The following is an 18,381-nucleotide window of genomic DNA, read 5'->3' as shown; positions in this document are numbered from 1 at the left end:
ATGTGCAGACATTTCTTCCCCAATATTGAAACCTCCTGGGGCCTTAGTTTCTAAGTCAATAATGTAGCGTGACTCCAGTCTCCTAAGTTTAAGGAGTCGATTGCCCCCCCTGATGTGTTCCGGCACATGGTCCAGACAGAAATATTGTAGGAGATCTCTATTGCTCTGATGTTTTATGGAAAAATGGTGAGCAACGGGGTAAGAGAAGTCTTTATTTGAAATCGCCCTCATATGCTCCAAAATTCGTAATTTGACTGGATTGATTGTGCTGCCTACATTTCTTATTTTACATGGGCAGCTCAAACAATACACTGCATAACCAGTATGGCAGGACATGAATTTGGTCAATTTCTTAGCTCCCTTGACACCTCGAACATCATAAGTCAAGACACGTTTGCTGAAAGCACAGGCCTTGCAACGCCCACAAGGAAAAAATCCTTTGGCATCTTTCAGTGTTCCTTTCTTTTTCACCACCGGATCTAAGTGGCTGTGAACCAATTGATCCTTTAAGGATCTCGCCTTTTTGAATGTTATCATAGGGGCCCTAGGGATGTCCATACCGATTATGTTGTCTGTCTTTAAGATATGCCAGTTATGTATATATATATATATATATATATATATATATATATATATATATATATATATATATATATATATGTACATACAAAAGCCTGACAGCTTAGGAGGTCACACGCAGCTCACCTTCCTAAGCTGTCAGGCTTTTGTATGTACATATATATATATATATGTATATATATATATATATATATATATATATATATATATATATATATATATATATATATATATATATATATATATATATATATATATATATATGTATATGGATACTTTTTAATATACCATTGCTCAGTTCCTCTTAACCTCTTAAGTGTTTTTTATCCTAGATCATGTCCCAGCACACCCTAGAGGAGGGGACAGACTGCTGCTGTTAAGGAGACTGGAGTCCCGGTAGATCATCGATCTGCAAACCAGGTACCCCGAGGGGTTGAATACGCATGAAGGATTAACAATGCATCTGGGTAAACAATAGGAAAGAGGTACATGGGGTTCCGAGGAAAGAAACAGAAAAATAGATGAAAGGAATATGTATCAACTAAGTATGAATTATGTGTTGTGAATGATATTATTGAACTATGGAACTGAGCAATGGTATATTAGAAAGTATCCATACAGGATTGTATTGAATATTTATACCCTACATAATGAGAGAGACTATGCCCATCCAGGGCGTTATGAAAGTTTGGAACAGTGCCATAAATGTAGGAGTGGTATCTTCCATGTCGATCTGACAAAGCATGATGCGCTAACCCGATATAAGTGGGGAGTGTGTAAAAACATTATTTGTAATAGGACAAACACATGTTAAGATGGCGCTCATGCAAAAAATGTAGTCCTCCCTGTATAGTGTATGTCGGCCGAATTGTGATGTAAATAAAAATGGCCGTTTCAGGCGCGTATTTGTACCATCGAAGAAGGCAAAACGCAGAAACGTGTCTGTTAACCGGCAACTGGGAGTTCTCAATAAATCTTTCAACTCGCCCTTTTGAGTGCTTTCCTTACTTCAGAAAACGAGGCGAGGGGGAGCGTTAATAAATTGCGGGAGGCACCGCCCGCGGAAGCACCCGTCCCGAGAGTGCGTGTGATTTGGTGCAAATCGGAGGAGCTGTAATATAAATATATATATATATGCTGGCATCGTTACATTGACGATTTATTTATTGTCTGGAACGGTGGGACCAACACAGCAGAAGAATTCATTAAGGGATTGAACACCAATGACCTTAATCTACATTTCTCGGGTTCAATTAGTCCGGTGGCAGCGGATTACTTGGATCTGAGAGTGTTTGTCGAGGAGGACTACCTGCACACCACCCTCTACAGGAATGAAACTGCTGGCAATTCGACACTCTTTGCCAGCAGTAGTCATCCTCCCCAGCTCAAAAATAGCATTCCTTACGGAGAATTGCTTAGGCTCCGAAGGAATTGCTCAAGGGATTCCGACTTTGAGGCGGCGGCCTCAGAGTGTTTAGCGCGCTTGTCCATCAGGGGTTACGGTGAGGAACTATTGAACAATACACTAAAGAAGGTTAGAAAGGTACAGAGGGCAACACTCCTGGCTACAGACAATCAAGCCGCAGGCCGAGAGAAGAAAGCTGCCGCGAATGAAGGGAAATTCAGATTGATCACCCCTTACTTATCAGGTGCCAATGATTTAAGAGCTATGCTCAACAGAAACTGGCACATATTACAGACAGACAGCATATTAAAGGAGGATCTACCAGCTCATCCTCTATTAACGTTTAGTAGATCTAGATCATTGGGTGATATGTTGGTCTCCAGTCATCTGGAGAAACCACCATCCAAAACAAATACCTTGAAACATATGATGGGGTTTTTTCCCTGTGGGCACTGCAAGGCCTGTGCCGGGAGTAGAAGAGTGCTATCGTACACCATACCCGATACAGGAAATATAATGCCCATCAAGAAATTTATAACCTGCAGTTCCCAGTTTGTAGTGTACTGTTTGCTCTGCCCGTGTGGCCTCCGCTACATCGGCAGTACAATTAAGGAACTCAAACTAAGGATATTGGAACATCTTCGGGCAATCGAAAAGGTGGATACCGCATATCCGGTTGCCCGGCACTTTGCCGAAGAACATGGCAAAGAACGCAGTAAACTCCAATTCTTTGGGCTGGACATTGTCCCTCCCAACGTTAGAGGAGGCGATCGGCTGAGAAGACTTCGCAGGTTGGAATCAAGGTACATTATAGACCTCTCCACCAAGTACCCGAGAGGACTTAACAGCGGAGAGGAAATGTCATTCCATTTAGGAAAATGACATTAGAACAACCAGATAACCTCCGGGGAAAGGTCTACCTCAAATACAGGATAGGTACCCTCCATTGTAATAAAGCTATTGTAATGCCATTAGTACATATACAACGACTATAAATTCTTATGTTTTGGTACAGGGATGTGTTAGGTGGTCTAGCATACATAGGACGAGAGAGAAGATATAATGGGGGGGACAGAGAACATCGACTGTCCTTTGGAACATGATATTTCTTGTTCCCTTTTGCTGTCTTATGTGAATCATGAACTGTGCGATTGTTCTGTATGAACTATGCACTTCTCTTTGCTTTGTCTGATTGTGTGCCCCGTACTTATCTATCATCTATGCAGCTATTGCAGGGCTTATGATATGATGTATGTGTATATATAAAAAAAAATTGTAAAGGCAAAGCTATGACGTTTTTGAACTATATCCAATACACATGAAAAGAAGAAGAATCACATAAACTCAATTTACTTCTTTCACCAGAGCATACTGGAATTTACCAATAGAATCAATGAAAGTAGATTGTATAATTTGTCTTGGGTATTTTGAATTTTGTATCAATCATAGTTGAGCTTGATGAATTTTGATATTTTGATATTTTGATATTTTGATGATTTGTGTTGCGACACACTCTTTGATGAATTGTGGTGTTATTTTCAGTATATGTGTAATGTAAGAATCATGATAAGACATCTTGTACATAGGACATTAGACATGTGGAGAAGCGTGGCTCAGTGGTTAAAGGCGGCAGACCCGGAAGCTGAGATCAGCCGTGGACCAGGGTTCGATTTCCCGCCTCGGCGGGTCTCGGGCTCAAAATTCCACGGACTCGACAATTCTCGCTCCGGTGCCTACTCGACTCACGGGGTCACACTCTGCGACTCTGGGCAATAGCTTGCTTAATCTCCACTACGGCCCCTCGCGGCGGGATGCCTGGCTTTCACCTTGTGAATACCCTGCCGGGGTATCTCACAGGGGAATACCAGGACGGGTTCCCTAAGCAAGCGCCTTGAGACCCCTGGGTGATTAGTGCGCTATATAAATCGAAATACATTTACATTTACATTTACATTAGCTGATCCACGGCTCTATCGAACATCATAATCAAGTGACATTTCATAAAGAATATACCCTCTTAATGGATATAACACCATTCCAAGATGGCGCCCACAGTGGTGCATGAGGGTTCAGTCCTATGTCACTGTCAATGATTGTAAAGAAACTTTATTAACCTGCTGTTTGCATGTCACGAGTGACACACTGACGAAGGCTCACGCCGAAACGGGTCTTTTGCTTTTTTCCCCACAATAAATCCCCGTGATATCCTCAAAACTCCTTGAGTGCTGCATCTTTTCTTACCAGTTGAGAAAGTTCGAGCGTCATATATATATATATATGTATATATATTTGTGAAAATTTCGCACTGCCAGAACGCAAGAAGAGTCGCACTCAGGATTTCAATTTACCAGGAGGTGCGTTTGCAGAGTGGTGGAGAAAGGAGGCGAGGCTTTGGCAGGATCTCAGCAACCCCGCTGTATTGGACTCACTGGAGGTAACAGGAGGGGTTGTTGGCCCCCAAGGAACATCAGCCAAGGAAACTTCAGCCCCCAACCAGTAGTGCGCCAGGAGGCACATTTGCACAGTGGTGGGGAAAGGGGATATGGCCACCGAAGACCTCTCAGCAATCCCGCTGTGCGGGACTTACTGGAGGTAACGTGAGAGGTTTCCGGCCCCCAAGGATCCTCAGCTTCCAAGGGGACTTCATCCTGCCAACCAGTGCTCCGCCAGGAGGTGCATTTGTAGAGTTGTGGTAAAAGAGGACAGGGCCTCCAGCAACTTGCCCAGGCCAGCTTTAAATGTTTTATTTTATTTTATCAGGGTAGGGGGACCACGTGGCACCCCTTCCCTGGGCCGATTTCATCCCTGGGAACCTCATCCGCTGGTGCCAGGCCTTTGTGGAATGGGAGAGCAGGGCCGCATGCCCCCCTTCCAGGCCACTTTTGGCAACAGGGACCCCACTCCCTGGGGGGGCAGCCATTTAGAGATGAGGGGGGGACTGCACGGCCCCCCTCCCCAGACTGAATTTGGCCTGGGGGATCTGATTCCCCATAGTCCAGCCTTCCTTCTGGATGCTCTGGTCCCACCCAAGGCACCCAGTGACTTTCTTTGAGTAAAGCGGGGGGAGCCTGAGGGCCCACACAGTTCCTGCTGGATCCCCACCTCCGTTGGGAGCCAGCATTGCTTTCAGACACAGGGAGCTGCTGGAAAGGCAGCTTCCTATGTCTGAAAGCAATTTTGCTCTGCTTCCAACAAGCAAGAGTATTGTCAATGCTCTTGCTTCCTGGAAGCAGAACGTTTGCTGGCAAAAGGAATCCACAGGAAACAGCTATGTCCTGGGGTGGACATAGCAGGAGCCAGCCTTGGGGGCTGGTGGTCCCCAGGGCAATCTGTGGCTCCAGGAGGTGGGCTGCTTGGCCCCCTCATTTCTTCCTTTAGGCCGCCCAGTACAAATTTAAAAGCCCCCGGGAGGAGGTGGTCCTAGGGGCCCTGGGGGTCCAGGAGGTCCTCCCTATTTATTTATTGTATGAGACCCTGGGGAGGTGGTGGTCTCCAGGGCACAGAAGGGTCTGAGAGCCCCCCCCCCCTTGAAATCTACAAAACCTCCGGGGCGGTGGTGGACCCTGGGGTATTTATAAGCTCCAGCAAGGGGGGCCCATACTCCCCTCCATTATTTTGAACATGCCCCCGGGACCTAGACCACCCATTTTCAGTGAGAGCTGTGGATCCAACATGGCTCCCACTATTAATTTAAAGAAATAAATGTTTTGTGGGCCCTGCCGGGGCAGGGGGACTCAGGTCGAGTACCAAGAAGGCTGCCAACACTTTCTGGTTTGAAGTGTTGGCAGCCAATCAGATCTCGAGAATCAGGAGGGTCTCAGAGCCTTTGCCTCCCTATATATACAAATGTGGATTTTCCTTAATAGTTCTAAATCTACTGACTGGATTTACACCAATTTACAAAAAGGATGTTTTCCCGATCAACAGCTAGCTTTCTGCCAAATTTGGTGTAATTCCGTTCAACAGTTCGGGCTGTAGTCTTGTCTACAAACTCTATGGGATTTAACATTGGGAAAATGCGTTTTGAGACATCCCCTTTTTCTCAGCCCCCGATTAACTGACCACCACGAAACCTGTAAGAGAGCATCTGGAGTGAGCTTCACACTAGTTTGGAAAATATCATAAGGATTCGTCAAACGACGCCAAAGTTATTGGCAAATAAATAAACACTCTTCCTATGGAAACTATAACTACCTACTAGCTCTGAATATAACCTATGCATTTTAAAAATATTGAGAATATTGAATTCAATGTACAGTTTGGCGATATTTAAAAATATGTGTTTGCTTTTCTGGCAGTATTTTTTTCTTTTGTTTAATAATGCTTTACAAACACGCTTTGCAAATAAACTAGCTTAGCACCTGCATTATTAAGACGAGACCTTTGGCTTTGCCAGTGCTTGTTGAAAGTCCAGCAAAGTAATAGCAAAACAACAGAAGGCTGGCATTACAAAACATTGATACGTTAGGAACACCACACCCTTCCTTCATTTGGATGTGATTGAATTGAATTGAAGTGATTGCACTTACCTCAGCGCCAAGACGCCTCGGCAATAGTGCACTTTATAAATATTCAGTCAGTCATTGAATATTTGAACTACAATGTTGGTTTCAAACCATTTGCCAGAGGGAGTAGTAGGCAGTGGTCAAGGGGACCACTGCCAAATCTCACTGACTCCTTTGAAAAATAGAACTTTTTTAAAACAGCTCCATTATTTTTAAGGAAATCTTCGGGTTGCTTAACAAAAAAATCTTTTTTTCAGAAGCAATCACAAGGCACATCCCTGTTTCAGTGGCTAATTGCGCCGTCGCTCGGGGTGGCCTCCTGCGCTACTGTGTTTGTTTAGGTATTTGTGCTGCCTTGTAGCCTTCTTTAGGCTTTTGCCCCCTTTTTCGGATTTCTGTGCCCCCTTGTGCCGTTTTCCCTTGCCGTTTCGCCCCGGTGCCCTCCCGCCCCGCTCCCCGCTTCCCGCCGCCGTGTCTAAGGACACGCCCCCTTTGCCTTCTGTGCCCTCCCCGCTCCCGCCTCCCAGCTGCTCCTCCCTCCGTCGCACTTCGCCATAAATGGCGACCGTGCGCACGCGCAGCGGGCTCGCCGATTTTGCGCCGAAGGCGCGCCAAAGGTAAGCACGTCTGCGCCCGTCCGCGCCTGGACCGCGCCCAGGGCCAGGCCCCCTGGCCCCCACCGACGGAAGACGACCCGACTGTCCTACGATTCTACCGAGCTCAACGCACTCAACACCGGTCGGATCCCAGGCTGCTACCAAGCCACCCCGAGACGCTCCCACGGACCCTTCATCTGCCACTCCTGCAACTTCACCTGCAACCGGACCTGCACCACACGCTCACCCACCAGGCCGAGCACCAGCAGCAACCACCTGAAATGCATCCTGCTCAACACTCGCTCCGTCCACAGACAAGCCATCGAACTCTGGAACCTCCTCGACACCACATCTCCAGACGTCGCCTTCCTCACGGAAACCTGGATGAACGCCTCCTCAGCGCCCGACATCGCCATCGCCATCCCGGACGGATACAAGATCACCCGGAGGGACCGCGGCAATCAGACCGGAGGAGGCATCGCCATCGTCCACAGGAACACCATCCGCATCACGACCAACACCGACGACACCCTCACAACCGCCGAACACCTGCACTTCCAGATCCACACCGACCCCAAGACCACCCTCAGAGGCACCCTCATCTCCAGACCCCCGGGACCTCGCACACAATTCAGCGAAGACATCGTCGACTTCATCTGCCCGCACGCCCTCCCCTCCGCTGACTACATCATCCTCGGGGACCTCAACTTCCACCTGGAGAACAACAACAACCGCAAAACCACCACCCTGCTGGACAATCTCGCCAACCTCGGTCTCAAGCAGCTGGTGACCACTCCCACCCACTACGCCGGACACACACTCGACCCCGTCTTCTCATCCAGCAAAGACATCGTCTTCAGCCACGCCACCGGACTCCACTCGACGGACCACAGCTGCATCCACTTCAGCTTCAGAAGAACCACAATCCACCATCACCAGCAACAGGTTGCATGCAGGAGCTGGAACAAGATCACCGCCGACCAGCTCGCCGCATCCCTGAGCCAGCACCCTCCCACCAGCTCAGCGAACCCCAGCCAGGCCGCCGATAACCTCACGAAGTGGATCAGCACCTGCGCAGACGACCTCGCCTCTCTGAGGACCCCGCCTAACAGACCCGGCAGTAAGAAAGCACCATGGTTCACCGACGAACTCAAGAGCTCCAAAAAGAACTGCCGAGCCCTCGAAAGAGCCTGGCGCAGAGACCCAACACCAGACAACATGACCACCCTCAAGCTCGCCACTCGAAAACACCATCAACTGATCCACGCCACCAAGAAAACTACATTCAAGGAACGACTGGATAACAATGCACACAGCAGCAAGGAACTCTTCAACATCGTTAAAGAGTTCTCCAACCCCAACGCCGGAAACAACTACATCACCCCATCGCAAGACCTCTGCAACTCCCTCGCCTCCTACTTCCACAACAAGATCGCGGACATACACAACAGCTTCAGCACGCAACCAACGCTCCCCACGACTGCACCAACGCCCCCCACCACCTCCATCCGCGTCTGGACCCCGATCACCACCGAAGACACCATCCCTACGATGAACTCCATCCACTCCGGATCTCCAACCGACCCCTGCCCTCACCACGTCTTCAACAAGGCCGACGCTGTCATCGCCCCCCACCTGCGGGACATCATCAACACCTCCTTCGACACCGCCACCTTCCCGGAGAGCTGGAAGCACGCCAAACTCAGCGCTCTACTGAAGAAACCATCAGCGGACCCCACCGAACTCAAAAACTACCGCCCCATCTCGCTCCTCCCGTTTCCGGCCAAAGTCATCGAGAAGACCGTCAACAAACAGCTGGCCGCCTTCCTCGAGACGAATGGATCCCTCAACCTCTCACAGTCTGGCTTCCGGGCCAACCACAGCACCGAGACCGCGCTCATCGCAGCCACCGATGACATCCGAGCCCTGCTCGTCAACGGAGAAACAGCGGCCCTCATCCTCCTGGACCTCTCCGCTGCTTTCGACACTGTCTGCCACCGCACCCTAGTGCAACGCCTCAGCAACGGCGGAATCCAGGAGAAGGCACTTGAGTGGATCATCTCCTTCCTCGCCGGAAGGACTCAGAGAGTCCGCCTTCCACCGTTCAGATCAGAAGCCACCGAAGTCATCTGCGGCGTGCCACAGGGTTCATCGCTCAGCCCCACCCTCTTCAACGTCTACATGAGCCCCCTCGCAGCCATCGCACGCCAACACAACCTCAACATCATCTCCTACACCGACGACACTCAGCTGATCCTCTCCCTCACCAACGACCCAGCCACCGCCAGAGCCAACCTACATGAAGGGATGGCAGACGTAGCCGAGTGGATGATGACCAGCCGCCTGAAACTGAACTCAGACAAGACGGAAGTTCTCATCCTGGGCTCCTCGCCCTCCGCCTGGGACGACTCATGGTGGCCCCCCGCCTTGGGCAGCGCACCCAAACCGACAGACCACGCACGCAACCTGGGCTTCATCCTGGACTCCTCCCTCTCCATGACCAGACAGGTCAACGCTGTCTCCACGTCCTGCTTCAATACCCTGCGCATGCTACGTAAGATCTTCCGGTGGATCCCCACCGAGACCAGGAAGACGGTCACCCAGGCCCTCGTCACCAGCCGACTGGACTACGGCAACGCCCTCTACGCCGGAACAACCGCCAAGCTCCAGAAGAGACTTCAGCGGATCCAGAACGCCTCAGCAAGACTCATCCTCGACATCCCCCGACACAGCCGCATCTCCGGACACCTGAGAGACCTGCACTGGCTCCCGCTCAACAAGAGAATCACCTTCCGCCTCCTCACATACGCACACAAAGCCCTACAAAACCAAGGCCCAGGATACCTCAACAGCCGCCTCAACTTCTACACTCCTACCCGCCAGCTTCGATCGACCAGCCACGCCCTCGCCGCCGTCCCCCGCACCCGAAGAGCCACAGCAGGAGGAAGGTCCTTCTCCTACCTGGCTGCCAAGACTTGGAACTCCCTCCCGATCCACCTCCGCCTGACCCAAGACCACCTCGCCTTCAGGAAGCAGCTCAAGACCTGGCTGTTCAAGCAGTAGCGGACCCCCCCTCCCCAAGCGCCTAGAGACCCTCCGGGTGAGTAGCGCGCTATATAAATGTTTTTTTGATTGATTTGATTTGATTGTGACCTGCCTAATGAATACTCATTTGGTAGGTCGAACTGCGACTCACTCTGAGTTTAAATGTTGCGATCTGCCCTGTTAATACATAGGTCAGTTCGCAAAATCAGGTAGTGGTCACAAAAACGCAACACAAATTGCGACCACGTTTTGCCAACAGAATATTGATACATCTGACTTACTGTATTTTGTAGTAATCCAAAAAACTGAAAAATAAAATGAAATCATAGTTGAATTATTGTGATTGTGAGTCAGATAATATTACATTATCTTCTTTCCTCGATGCAACAGATATACGTTAAATGGGCACTATTTGAATTGTTCTTTGTTACATTTTAGTGAAGTTGGATTTCAGATGATTCTGCAGTTCTGTATTACTGCCCTTCTGTGCCAGTGAAATAGCGCAAAGAAATATTTGTGAAACTTTGATTATGTAAGTTGCTTTGAGTTCATTTTTACTTATGTCTGATATCTACAACTCCATGAAATAGTAGCCTTACCTTGTAAGGAGCGCTCTACAAAACAATGTATTATATCTTAGCTAACTAACTTATTGATGTGCTATCACTGTATGTTGTCAAAATGTATTTTGGTGTCATTTAAATGAGGTATATGCATTTAAACAAGAACAAATTCCCTAAAGTATTTGAATGTAAGCACCACCTCCCCTTTCTGTTCTTAAGGTGTACACATAGTCCCCCAAATTCAGATTGGTCAACATCTATAAGGCCCAATGAGTCACATAAAATAGAAGACATTAAAAAAACTAAAAATTGCCACAGGGCAAATCGAATGCACTGCTTGAGCAATTGGACCGTCCAAGCCTAGACCAAAAAGCTGACACAAATAGAGCAGAGAGGAAAGTACATTAGCCATATACAATTGTTAAAAAAAGCAACCCATTCATTGTCTTTGATATATCAGGCCTGTCAATGGCTACTGTAGTGATTGAAAGCTCCCTTCCGCCTCGACTTCTTGTTGCTTCCTCTCGGACAAAGTCAGAGCAGCAGACTAGAAAAAGTTTTAAAAAAACACATTCGCTAACTTTTATTGTTGGAAAACATAGGTTTATAACATCCGAAGTAGACACAATGCCTATTATGCAGGAAAGCTCTTCAATCATCAAGATTCTGTTGGTTGGAACTGAGGTTAAATGGTTGGTTGATTGAAACATTAACTGCAACATTAAATGATGTGTTGCAGGCATGAACTTGAAGACACTGTCTCAGATTTTATATTTTCTAAAAAACATTTTTCAGTGATTGTACTTTATGTGGCCGCTTTCTGTTGTTCTAATTTTTAAAGTGGGAGAATGTGAGAGGAAGTAGAACACTTTACTTATCCAATGTAATAATGTAGTCAATGTAAGAATGTTGCATCGTGCTATTATTTGAACGAGAGAAAGTCGAACCAATGAGGATAAATATCTAAAAAGGAAACAGAAAAAAAAAAGAAAAACACCACATACATGGTTCTTTAGGCGGGGATAGTGACCAGAACAATTTCTTTAGATCCTAGCCGACCTTCCTTGAAGAGTTGACTCACCTAACACTGACCTCTTTAATCATTAGTCTTATGCTCCCATGAATGGATGAATCCCGAGATTCAGACGTAAGTCCACACAGGACAATGATTGACCGCTTTACTCTGGCTGGCCTACATATGAAAAATGTTCAATGACACACACTCAAAAAGTAAGAGGTAAGAATAAGCTGTGTAATAATTTAAAATTGCCATCGGGAAAAAAATGATCTCATCGACGACGTTTCGTCCTCTTTATGATATTTAAAGAGGTCTCTTCAGGACAAAGGTAACAATGGACGACTGTACAAATGATACATAGAGATAAGTTACCAATATTTGAAAGGGTGTTGACGAGGACAAAGTGTAAAGGTAATTAACAACACAATATCTCCTTAAAAACCCACTCACAAGTGGGTTTAATTCAAATTATTCTGGGCTGTAAATGAAAAAAATGTGGGAAGTCAGGCAATAGATTAAATAATAACCAAGCGCCCAGGTGAATATACAGGTAATACTCATATAAGTCCGGGAGTAGGTGGTATTAGGAGTGCCAAATATGTCACCTCTCAGATATGGAATAATTTGTGCCGGGAGCAAAATACATGGAGCAAAGAATAAAGATGAGTCAAGATGTTGGACAATCTTAGCTTGAGGACACATTAGTGAGAGTAAAGCAGTACTCACTTCCCAAAACATACAAGTAAAGCTATCACATGGGGAGAAATTCTGATCAGAAATTAAGCTGGGTGGCCCCAGGTGGTTGACAGAGTGCAGGAGTGAGAGTAATCAATGTTTCTTGTTGCCCCAAGAGGTCGCTAGTGTGTGATAAGATTGTGGCAGCATGTACCATCACTGCCCCATGACCCCAGAGTGTGGTCAGTATGTTGTCAGGTAAAATGTTGACATTAGTGTAGTGTCCTCCTCAGGTCTTCCCGAGCCTGGGTACATGCAAATGTTCATGACACACATGGCGCTTGGTAATACACATCTTTATTCCTCAGCGTGTAACCGTTAACTGAACTTTCTACAGGTACATATGATAAGGGTCAGTGTCTATTTCTTTAAAAAAAACACACAAATGTCGAATATACACACTACGTATTAGAAATATTCACCAGTCCTGTAATTCAATGTACATTTTAATTAGCATGGGAATAAACGGGCACTTAGCATCAATCAATAGGTTCCGTGAATTATTAATTCCATTAAACTTGTAAAGAAAGACATAAAAATCCATCTATAACTTTTATCAATCAAAGTTATATCGTAGTATTTGCATAAATATATATCGGCGCACTCTCAGTGAGAACGAGAAACGTAGTTAAGTGGGATAGGTGTGATGGGATAAGTGTGGGAACTGGGTAAAGGTGTTGTGACAATAACACAATCACAGTAGAACTCAATAGGACCTTTACAGTCTAATTTAGATCAACAGTTCCATGTATCTCTTTTCACATAGGATAGGTTTTACTCCATTTATTTCCCTCCTATGTTAAGAGAAAGTAGTATGGTCTGGTCTACGTTTCGACCCCGCGTAGTGTAAGGGTTACTTGGAACCTCATTCTGGGGTCTTCATCAGGACATTGAAAGGACGAGAGCGCCTAAAAGTGATACAATTAAAATGAATGTATCTATACATTAGAAAAAGGTGGATGATCTAAATTATGCATGGACTGGCAAGTAGCCAATTACCTACTTCTCATTCGGCCATCCAGTGACCATTATGGTAGGACCTTCATTGGTTCCTATTGTAAGCGATTCAACCTGCAATTAATTAAGAGAACTTCAATTTCAGGAGGGTACATGGATGAGATGTCCTATCTGGAGGTTTGTTAGGGAGGGGGACACTTGCTGGGGTATTAAAAACATCCAGTCGAAGTATGTAGTCAAATCAGGTTCGTTTCCAAATGCTTGGGTGTGGCTTAAGGGGTGTACAGACCGTCACAGTCCCCCGGTGGTTCTGAAACAATGGGAAAGTAATGATTACACTGAGTAACAACCAGGATACGGCTATTATGGTACAAGACAGGGCGCAAGCACGATGTTCTGTTGAGCTGGGTAAGCTTCTGCGCTTATGAGCCACTGTCTAGATTATCTCGGTCTGAAAGCTCCAAAGGCAGGCACCTCCTTACATTTGTTCCCACAAAATTGAATACCGTGCGTGATGGGGCGCAAACACGCTCCTTTGCACTTAAGCGCAGCTGCCTGGAGAGTGTTCATTAAAAAGGCACGGTCGGGACCTCAAACCCGACGCAGAAACTCGGGCGAATGTTCTGCTGGCGTGTTACATTTAGATGCGTCCAATGCCTTTGTTCACACAACGTTGAATTGCCTACATGACAGGGCGCCAGCACGAACTTCTGCCATAAAGCGCCGCTATCCGGAAAGTGAAACGCAAGTTCATTAAAGATACCACGGTCGGGACATAAAACCCGAATCAAATACTCGGGAAATTAAACCGCTTGCATATTGCTCAGATTAAGGGCTCCACATGACGGCGACTCCTTACCTATTGTTCACACAACGCCACGTTCAAAGATAGTTGTACGAGCCGGTCGGCTCCGTCTCTCTGTCTGCGCTGCCTCGAGGTGCAGCCGCTCTATGCTTTCTGGCCGCTCGCGGCGGCTCAACCAATAGGGAAGCCGCCTCCAGGGCGAGTCTAAGGGACTTGAAAAAATTACTTTGCTCCTTCCCGAAATTCCTCACCGGGACTAGGGAGGCCGTGGCCAGTTTGGATTGTCACACTTACGTGTGCAAGAGTCTCAGGGCCAAATCTGTTATGTATTACCTAGTGCGGGTTTCTGGTTATGTTTGTGGTTATGTTTCTGTTCACGAAGTGCACGTCATGTGGCCTCATCTCATAAGTACTGCATAAACCCTATATGTACAAGTGCCCCGCAATCTGGTATGAATATGGAACAGGGGTACAGTGAGAAAGTCATGAAGCATATTGTACATTCACATGAGTGCCAATTAACTTATCCTCCACGAGGATGGCATCCATAATGCTTTCAGATACATTGTGTGCTGCCTAGTTATACATAGTATATTTGGATATTAACTGGTTTCCACCGTGATACATAAAATACATTCAAGTACTGGCTGTTGAAAATATGCTATTGGGACGTTGTGTGCCAACCATCCACATATACATGACACATTGAAAAAACAAGAGTCTCCACTGCGTTACATAAACTATCTGTGTTGTACATTCACATACTGGCAGATGTAGCTATGCTTAAAGAGGGAAGACAATACCATAGGTACTCCACAAGGTTCATGATACACAGAGTGTTGACTCTCTCTATAGTATTCCGGGCTATATTTTATCAGGGTCTAGGGAAGCCATTTGGGCAAATGTGGCGTCAAGTTCATTCAGTCCATTTCGAACCAAGTCTAAGGACTGCATCCACTTGCATTCCCTTGTGTTCATGATAGAGTTCACATCTCCCCTGTGGTCCTAGGGTGATTTTCTCAATGACTACCCACTTAATGGACTCAGGTGTGTGGTTGTTTGCTAGGAAATGTTCTACCAAGGGCGCACCTGCTGTGTGACACCTAACCCTACTGCAGTGTTGTAGTATACGATTCTTGATTTTTTGCTTAGTTTGTCCAATGTAGATTAATCCACATGGGCAGAAAATGGCATAGATGACCCCACTACTGTTGCAGTTTGTGAACGATTTAAGGGTAATCGTTAGATTATTGTGCGTTAGTGTTTTAGTTTCTAGCCACAATGCACACGCATTGCAGTTACTGCCTTTATAATGTCCCAATGTTGCTAGTAGATTCCACATTGTTTGGATAGTAGGGACAGGAGGGCTGTCCAGCATAGAGCGCACTACATAGTCTCTGATACTTTTCGCTTTTTTGAAAGCGTGCATTGGTGGTTTCGGTATTTTAATCACATCAGCCACGATGTTCCAATGCTTGTTTACTATCTTCCGTATATCATTGCTTTTAGTGCAGTGGGTTGTAACACAAATCATCCTGTCTTCTGGTGGCTTCCGCTCTTTAGGTGAAAGCAGAGTTTCTCTATCGCTAAACCATGCCCTCTTGCGTGCCCCTTTCACCAACCTCTTGGGGTAGCCTCTTTCCAGTAAACGTGAGATTAGATCTTCTGATTCGGTGAAGTAGTCCTCCTTCCAGGTACTGTTCCTTCGGATGCGGAGGAACTGACCGAAGGGTAAATTATCACGTAGGGCCCTGGTGTGATGACTCGAATATCTCAAAAGCGTGTTGCGCTCGGCCGGTTTTCTGTACAATGTCGTATACAGTACTCCCTCGTGTTCTTTAATGCTGATGTCCAGGAAGTCTATAGATTCATTGCTACACTTGGTGGTAAATTTGATGTCCTGTGATTGGGTGTTAAGCCATTCAGTGAATGATGCGAGTTCTTGTTGGTCCCCAGTCCAAATAATCAAAATGTCATCAATGTAGCGGCGGTATTCCATGATCTTATTCAGGTATGGGTTATGAGGAGAGAGAATACAGTGTTGTTCATAATCACTCATATATAAAATCGCCAAGTCTGGTGCGAAGGCTGCCCCCATAGCCACGCCTTTGCTCTGGATGAAGAAGTTGTTCTGGAATATAAAGAAATTCTTGGTCATTGCGATCTCCATGAGATCGATTATTAATTCTGTCGGAACCTCTGCCGGTTGTGGTCTTGTTGCTAGGGCTCGTCTCATCGTTGTTAACGCTGGTCCTTGAGGAATGCTCGTATATAGCGAGACTATATCCATTGTGACTAATAGCTGTTTTTCTTTGTCGAAGGGTCTTTGATCTACTAGATTGATCACCTGCATAGTATCCCTTAAATAGGTCGGTGTCATTTCTGCCAAAGGTTTCAGGAATACATCCACGTATTTACAGAGTGGTTCGAGGAGAAAGCCGCAGCACTATATAATAGGGCGTCCAGGTGGTCTGGTCGGGTTCTTGTGCACCTTGGGTAGGACGTAGATAGTTGGTATCCTCGGTTGGCTCACATTCAAATATAAACACTCTTTGTCTGTGAGGAAGCCAGCCTCCTTCCCCTTCTCCGTGATGGCGAGGATCTCGAGTCTGATCTCCCTTGTTGGATTAGTGGCTACCGGCCGGTAGCTCACCCCATCTCTCAGTTGGGAGTATATCTCTTGCATGTAGTCTTCAACATCCAACACGACTATAGCCCCTCCCTTGTCTGCTGGCTTGATAACAACTGACTTGTTATTCTTCAACGTGTCCAGAGCCGTTCGTTCATTTTTGGTAATGTTGTGTTTCACATAAGGTCTTTTTCCGCATGTCTTTAGTACATCCCTTAATACTAGGCTCTCATATGTCAGGACCCGATGGGAGATCGAGGCGGTGTGTGGCATGAAGGTGGATGGTGGCCGTAGACCTGTGAACGATCTGGTCGTGCAAGTTGTTTTGTGTAGGAAGAAATTCCTGAGTCTAATCTTGCGGAAGAATCTTACCAGTTCCGTTTTAATGTTAAACCTGTTTACGTGAGACGTTGGTACGAAAGATAAATCTTTACTCAGAACCTTTATTTCATCATCAGATAAGGTCTGTTTGGATAAATTCATGATGGGATTACCTCTCCTTACCAGCGGTATGTTTTCCTCCTGGTGCTGAACTCTCCGTGGTTCTCCTGCTGGAATCTCACTTGCTTGCTGTTGTATCCTTGTTGTCTCCCATCGTCCCAATTCTGGGGGTTCTGTCCTCTGGTCGGTTGTCTGTTCCATCCCCCTCCTCTTCCCCGGGGGGGGTCTCCACGTGGTGTCCTCTAAAAAAGGCTGGTGTGATCTGTTTGAGTGGTCCTGTGGGGGTTGGTACCATTGGTCTTGGTTTTGGTAACCTCCGCTAGGTCCCGCTGTCTCGTTGTCACTGCTCCCGCTGCAAGACGAATCAGAGAAGTTCGTGAATCTTCTGCCTCCGTGATACCCGCCTCTATAGCCTCCTCTCCCTCTATAGAAGAAACAGCCTTGATTGTCCTGTTTGAAGTAATCCTCGGCAAGGTAGGGATACGTCTTTTTCTTATTATAGTATTGAATGTCTTTTGCCAGCTTTTCCAGTTTTTTGTTTTGTGTCTCTAAGTCAAAATCCTTCAGGGTTTTGTCCAATTGTTCAAGGGTTTCTTTGGCACTTGCAAAAGCCGTGTGGCTGGCAATTTCTTGTTTCAAGTCTCTTATCTCCTTTGATAACTGTTCCACCTGTTCACGTGCGGACTCAACTCCTAGGACCATCCAATGGCGGGAACAGTTATTCGCTACAAAGCTAAAGCCCTCCTTAAACTTCGGGTTGTCCACAAATATCGCCGGTTCGTTTTGGACCTGTAGCCCCGTTGGTATGACGTTAGCTTTTAAAAATCCAGTCAGTAGTAGCCATGTAGTTTGGTGCGTACCAGCTTTTTCTCCAAACGTTCTAATTTGTTGATCTTCTCATTCAGTGAGGAGTCTACATTGGTGGTGTTGGATGAAAGGAAAGCAGCCCCTGTGTCTCCCTCTATTAGGCCTCTTATATGGTCTTCAGTGTAAGAAAGGGTTTCAGATTCAAACATGATACTTCCCTCAATGTTAAACTGAACATTCTACATCATAAATTCGATCACCCACACCAACGCACTTACGTTACTGTTCTACGGAGT

This window comes from Lissotriton helveticus, chromosome 3_1, assembly GCF_964261635.1.
Source record: "Lissotriton helveticus chromosome 3_1, aLisHel1.1, whole genome shotgun sequence".
NCBI classification, from domain to species: Eukaryota; Metazoa; Chordata; class Amphibia; order Caudata; family Salamandridae; genus Lissotriton; species Lissotriton helveticus.
Note: the sequence above shows the minus strand (reverse complement) of the source record.